This window comes from Lonchura striata, chromosome 2 (assembly GCF_050655825.1).
Source record: "Lonchura striata isolate lonStrDom1 chromosome 2, ASM5065582v1, whole genome shotgun sequence".
NCBI classification, from domain to species: domain Eukaryota; kingdom Metazoa; phylum Chordata; class Aves; order Passeriformes; family Estrildidae; genus Lonchura; species Lonchura striata.
Window position 1 is genome coordinate 110,960,348 of NC_140704.1, and position 7,187 is coordinate 110,967,534.

General features: G+C 40.5%; 1 long non-coding RNA gene across 1 annotated transcript in view; it reads left to right on the plus strand.

Moving 5' to 3' along the window:
- The window catches only part of LOC146768370 (uncharacterized), a 63,553-nt gene extending 60,526 nt beyond the window's left edge, over positions 1 to 3,027 (plus strand). Inside the window, exons 5-6 of the long non-coding RNA XR_014952878.1 lie at positions 111 to 303; positions 1,891 to 3,027. This is a non-coding gene — a long non-coding RNA (uncharacterized LOC146768370). The remainder of the gene's footprint in view (positions 1 to 110; positions 304 to 1,890) is intronic.
- Positions 3,028 to 7,187: the final 4,160 nt, after the last annotated feature.

Genomic DNA, 7,187 nt, shown 5'->3' on the forward strand with positions numbered 1-7,187 from the left:
AACATATAAGTTAATCATGTGCTTTTGCAGCTCTTGGATTCTGTTTCCCATTTTCTTGTGAAACTGGTAACTTCATGATAGATCCCCTGTTCATTGACCTTTACTCTTAGCTTTAGGTGGACCCTATTTAAATGGCTCAACAGACCAGCCTGAGAGCCCTGGGTTCCCCTGGGGAAGAGGATGTTGCACCAGACAGCCAAACCCAGAAGCCTGACAGAGCTCGGCCAGTTAGATCCCGGAGAAGAAGGCGTAGACAGACAGCTCCTGAGCCCCAAGAAGAAGATGAACCAAGGACCTTTCAAGGTGATCTGTGAGAAAGGGTTAATAGTATTGGCTGAGGAGGGGGTTGAGTGCTGCTTAATTTCAATTGCTCTTCCTTGTTTGTCTTGTCTGTATTCACATAGGAAGCTCCCTCAAAATAAGGGTTCAAAAGTAAAAGAGCTCTAGGTGATACCGCTATGGCTGTCTTGTTAGCATTTTCAGAGCTGCTGTTTGCAGCTGCACAAAACTTTGTTATGTGTCCTTGCTCTGGCTTTCTTCTCCAAGAGCTAAAACCTTCTGTTTGCTTACAAAGAAAACAGAGAAATATCATCTTAGAGGGCTTACTCTAGAATTCCTTCTTTTATGTGACATATCTCTGGCTTTGAAACTTAGTTCAAGGCCTCTTTATACAGTGCTTGGAGTTCAGGCTGGTTCACTAGGGTTTGAGTGGAGTTACTTGCCTCAGCAGTGTTACCCTCCCACTGTGTAGATCGTCTCTGCAGCTCACCAAGAGCAAATGTCATGTAGGCTCTACTGGGTTTGTCCCCACCCAGTATGGCTTGGGGTTAGAGAAGGAGCAGCACAGTAATTTCCTACTGGCTCTTGTCCTGAGGAACCCAAAGACTTCTTTGCAGTAGAACTGCAAGGCAAGGATGCTACCAGGTGTCCTTGTTATAACAGGTAGGCAGTTAGATTCTAGACTTTACAGCCAGCTTACATGTGCAGGAAGCCTCCTAAATTGTGGAGATTTTTTATACACATGGACTTCCTCTCATGAGGAGGAAATTTTCATGGTCAGATCATGGAGAGCTCCAGACACCCTTCTGTGCTTGCTGTTCAGAGTGGTGGAAGTTCCTGTAGCCTGGGAGCAGGTTTGATTATGTAACACAAACCCTTTTCATAGGCCACAGCTGGGCCTTGATAAAGATTGGGAAGGTTATGTATCAATATTTCAAAGACAAAACTCCCTTTTCTTACTACTTCTGAGATGAGAGAAAGACCACAAAGACAGAGAAAACAAGAGCTGCTATATTGGAGGGGTGGAGGGTGTAGGAGAGGCAGGGGTGATAAAAAGAGTCAGGAGTAAGTCAAATGAGTTAAGCTCTTGAATGAAAGGAAAAATAAAGAATTGAAGCTCAAGAAAGGTTTGTAGTTAGGTCTTTACCTTTCTTCAAATGTCTTTTTTTTTTGTTGTAGTCTTCTCTTAAAGTTAGCATGTTAGATGGATTGCAGGACTGCTGCAGTGGTTTGTATGGAGCTGGGAGAACACTGAAATCCAAGAGCATTGTGGTAATTTTCCCTGGCTTTAGTTCCAGTCTTAGTTAACCAGAGTGTGAGGTTTCTCTGCCCTTACTGGGAAGATAGGAAGGGCTGTTTTTACAAAAGTAGAGTCCAGCAAAACAGAGTGCAGTTAATTCTTAATTCTGACCTTGGGAAAATGATGCTAAGTCTTGTGATAAACAATTTATTTCCTCAAAGGCTTATGGAGAGGTTGGGGGGAAGTGGTATGAGGCACCTTTAAAATATTTAGTAATTTGGTAGTGTATGGACAATCAGACACAAGCTTTTTCTTGGCTTTGGATCTTTGTTTTGTTCTGCATGATCTAATCTTATTGCTTTCCCCTGCAGTCTACAAATTTAGCAGTTGTGCCCCGCCTGTGAGCATGCACTGCAATGGTGGAAGCTCTCGGAGTCCTGCAGTGCCCGATGATGGAGATGTTATGGGAATGATGGCTAGGGCTTCCAGACACTGGGTGAAGCAAGAAACTCCTCAATGCTGGGTCAGAGGCTGCACTTGTGCTTGTTCAAAGACTGAACGAGAAGAAGGCCATCCTTCTAGGAGCTGTGTGTTGCCATGTGATCTAGATGAAGATGTTAGCTCAACCTCCATGATAGGAGAGGAATTATTTTCAGTGGATGAAGACAATGATGGCAGCACTGGAGGCACTGGGACAGCCAGCTCTTCGGCTGGTGTTAGAAGTGATGATGGTCCCCAGAGTTTTGCAGAGGAGTATTCACTGGTTCCCTTAAACAGACGAAAGCAATATTCTGCCCAAACTTTTCATGAGGCAGTAGAAAGATTTTTGAGAGGGTTCTGAGCTTTGGCATATCAATTTTGAATTTGGGAGCCAAATCTGTGGAGATGCAAATGCCTGTCATCATGTGCACAATTCATTGTAATACAGGCTGAAGCCTGCAGAAAAGCCATGAAGGTTGAAATAAAGCTCAGTATATTGCTCTTAGATTGACAGACAGCTAGAAGGTTATTTGCATTCCAGTTTTGTCTCCTTGATATGTGTTGCTGGCTTCTTCAAGAGCTTAAAAACCTTTAGTAATCATAAGGCATTAAAAATGGAAAAATTACTTTGAGTCTAAGCTAATGTAATGACGTTTTCTTTAGCAATTTATAGAGATAGAGGCAAAATACAGCCTTTTTTTTATTTATCAGCAGTAGAGTCTCCATTTAAGAGCTTCTTGAAGGATATTTGAAATTCAAAGCCTTTGTTTATGTCAGTATTTCCTTTCACAAAATGCTTTAATTTACCCTATAGAGGCCTAGAGGGTTTGGTGGCTTTTTTTTTTTTGTTTGTGTTTTTTCTTTAACTTGATCTAAAAATTGTATTCTACTGCATATATTTGATTATTCTCATAAAGCAGTTATGAATGATAATGTGAGATAGTGAGAGCACAACCTGCTTAAGAATTCTCACACACTTTAGCTGTTAACTTGGCACATGAATTAAAAATAAAAAAAAAATAAAAATACTCTGAGGACCTTATCAAATTTTTCATTTTTTTTTTTTTTGAGGTGATGTGTAGCTGAAAATAATGATCTGTATTTCTCAGCTGAGAAATTTTGGGTTAGACATTCTTCCTTTATTTAGTTAAGGGCTAGATTTTAGGAGTGTATATCTTAGCCTAACAGTAAAATGCTAGTGCATGGTTACTGGAAAATGGCTATACTTCAGGAACCTGATCCATGAGGATCATTGAAGTCTAACTCCTGGCAGGGAAGGGCCCCAAAAATCATACTAGGTGCCTGAGAATGTTGTCCAAATGCTTCCTGAAGTCTGTCAGGCTGATGCTGTGACCAATTCCCTGGGGAGCCTGTTCCAGTGCTCAAGCACCCTTTGGGGGAGGAACCTTTTCCTATATCTAACCTAAATGTCCCCTGGCATAACTGCATCCCTCAGCTCCTGTTGCTGGTGACCAGAGAGAAGGGCTGTGGAGTGCTTTGAGGTTTGCCCTCAGTCAAAGGAAAAAATGATGGTCCATTTTATGGAGATTCTGCAGACATTTGTGTTCTTATGCAGTGTAATGACAAATGAAATGCTTAACCTCTAAAGGCTCCTTGAATTGACTTGATGTGCCTACAAGATTTAAATTAGGCATATGACTACTCTTGAGTCAGTCTCCTCCTTTCACACTGGAGGCTGTATATATATGAGGCAAACATCATGTGTGTAAAGTTATACTAAAGAGAATCAGGCAACTTCTGCTTTATGCCATTGCTTAAACTGAGAAAGGGTTGCTGCTTTAGTCAGAGCAATTTGCAGAGTCTACAAATTAGAGGAATGAAGTGTTTTGGTTCGGGGGTTTTTTATTTGGGTTTTTTTCCCTTTTTCCACCCTTCTGTTAGAATACTGAAAGATGAATGGTAATTCAATTTGTTTCTGGGAAAGGTGAATGTGACTTGCTCTTTCTTCCCTCTTCATTTGAGCCTCAAATTAAGCATCATTCCTTTGAGTTATAACTGAGCAGCTTTGTAGAGCAAATCACTTAAAATTTTAAGTTTTGTGGGTTTTCTCTCTGCATGTGTGGTTTGTTCGATTGGTTTTGGTTTTCTTGTTTTTTGTTTGTTTTTTTTTTTTTTAAGACTTTGCTGAACTACAGTGAGGTGTTTTTTTTTTTTTCCTCTATCTGTTAGTAAGGCATTTGGCAAATCTTTGGGACCACCTGGTGCAGCAGTGGTCAAACATATAGTAAAAAAATATTGGGACTATGCAGCATAGCTGTAGTTGCTTATTCCTTTATTCCTTCTTGATATGTGTTATTTTCTACTTGGGTGTGATATGTGTTATTTTCTACTTGGGTGTTTCCAGAAATACTTGGAGCTTTTTCACTCATGTTTTTTAAGGCCTCTAGACCAAACAATTGACATTTTTCCCCAGCTGAAGCTAATAATGTGTTTTATTTGTTCCATATTCCACCAAAACAGTATTGGAAGTATGCATAGCTCAATTCACCTGACAAGCCTGCTCTGTGTAGGTACTGCAGGGTACAATGCAGAATTAAAACTATTATCTTGTTATTGCTGAAATACTGTAAGGCATCTACAGACACCTCTAAAATTATGCCCTTGATTATATAAATTTTAGAAAGTGATATGCTCATGAAAGTCAGCCTGGCAATGTTTCATGTAATCTTTCAAGAGCTTTAGTTTTCAGGCTCGTGAAACATTTTATTTTTTTTTTAATAAAACAAAACCCCTCATACATGTCACCAGTAGGTAGTAAGATACCAAGCATTGTAGAGGTGTCAGCTTTTTGACAGCATGATTCAGTATTGTGCATTTTCAATTTGACAACTATTTAGTTTTTCCTTGTGAATCTGAGATCCTGTAAGCATTTTTGTGCATACTTGTCTGTTTCTCACAAATTATTCTACAACTGGGGTTTCTATCACATGTTGGGTTAAACACAGGTAGAAAGGTCTGAAAGATCAAGACCTCTGAGGAAAAAACCCTCTCAGGGTAACTTCAGAGTAAAGAAAAGCCTGTGAGGCAATAACTGGAGATATCTTCTAGGAAAAATAGATCAAGCAAAGCTGAAGAACAGCTTGGGGGGAAAAAATTAGCTGTCTCTTGAAAAAAATGGATCAGAGGAGATAATGTGTTTTTTGTTTGAGAATTTGAATTCCTGTGCTTATTTTGCATTCAGCTTACATTTATGTGCCTGTTTGTATATATGAGTGAAGTCAAGGACTTCAAGACCAAAGTCCAGTGCTGAGTAGCAGCTCCCACGAGTCTGGAGTTTCCCATGCTGCTGAGCTTTAAATCATAATTTTCTTCCAGCATGGTGGTTATAATGTCTCATTAGCTCATTACATGGGCACAGTAATAAAATGGCAAGATTTACTTTTCTAATTATTCATCCTAGATATATTCATAGATGAAACAAAGTAGGACAAAGCTGGCTAGCCTTTAGACTATGAATGGATCAGAGTTCTATGTATATGCTCTGTCTAGAGGTACATTTTAACTTTTACATCACTGCAGAATCACTACAGCTGGCACCTTTCCTCGATCCAGCCAAGAGAACTTGAGTATTTGGATGCCAGAGGGCTGTTTGCTCTCTCCAAATATTTTTTTTTTCTTTTCTCCATTTGGCTTCCTTTTCTGGTTCTGATGAAGAATCTGTGAGAACAGGTGTCCCAATGGTGCTCTTTTATACCTTTTATATCTGTAGAGGTATCTATATTTTCTTCAACTAAGAGCTGGCAGGAATTGAAATGTTTGAGAGAGGAGAACAATCTCAGTGAACCTGAAGATCAGACTAAAATCTCTTGACTGCAGAAACTGTCTTTTTTTTCTGCCTTTCCATCATAATTAATTCAGTGGGGCCCTGATCTCTGACTGAGGCTCTAAAATAATATAAATTATTGTGACCTGTTGGAGTGAGTTCAGAGGAGACCATGAAGATGATCACAGGGCTGGAGCACCCCTCCTATGAAGACAAGCTGAGAATTTGGGTTGTTCAGCCAGTAAAAGAGAAGGTTCTGAGGAGACCTTAAAGCAGGCCTGCAAGAGAGCTGGAGAGCAACTTTTTACAAGGGAAATTGGTTTTAAACTGAAAGAAGGCATGTTTAAATTAGATATTAGGAACAAATACTTAGCTGTGGAGGTGCAGAGGCACTGGAACATGTTGCCCAGAGAAGTTGTGGGCAACACGACTGAAGCATTCAAGGTCACATTGGATGGGGCTTTGAGCAACTTGGTCTAATAGGAGGTGTTCCTGCCCATTGCCATGGGAGTTGGAACTGAATTATATCTAAGGTTGTTTCCAATCCAACCCAAACCACTATATGCCTAATTTCATTACAGTAGAGTCCTTTTCCTTCCCCATGTTCAGCTGACATGTAGAAAGACAGTTCACAATATTCAAAACTACTGATGTTTTTCTGAGCCTTTATTTTTTTCCCACTGCTCTGAGCAAAAAATCAAGACAATCTTCAGTAAAGGATCAGGAGTTGTGGTGTCTCAAGTTTTTTGTCTATTTAAACCAGTCTGTCCATGCCTACTTAGAAAGATACAAAGAGCGTGTGTCAAAGTGTTAGCTGAAGAGCTACAAATAGCATTTTATTCCTTTCTCCCCACCTCCTCCTCCCAATAACTCTATTGTTCTTATAAATCCACAGCATTCCAGCTGTGCCTTGACAAGAGCCCTGACAGTCGCAAAAGCCAAATCACAGGAGCAGTGTTCTCATTCCCTGAATTATTTTACACAGCTAAATTTAATACTTCCCCCCACTCCTCCACCTTTCACTCTAGCAGATACTTAAGCTGCAAATTAGAGATGCACCGAATTAGCCTTCAAACCTCGCAAACGCTGTCAGAAGTTGACTCTGTAATGATGTGGCTTTGATATCGAGCAGATTATTGCTTATGTACAGCGGCACTTACAAACATGTGCGTACCTGTAACTCCTGGCCCCGGGCCGGCAGGTCATTAACGCACGGCGCGCACGGGACAGAGCCCCGCGCTCCGCGCCATCGGCACGCTGGAGAGGAAGAGTCAGACTTTCCAACAACCAGTTGGCAGGGCTGTGATTGGAGCCATGTGACAGTTTAAGGCAAAGTACCACAGACAGCCAATTTATTACATATGGCAATATGATTAATGGTATCAAGTGTTTTTATAAAAATTT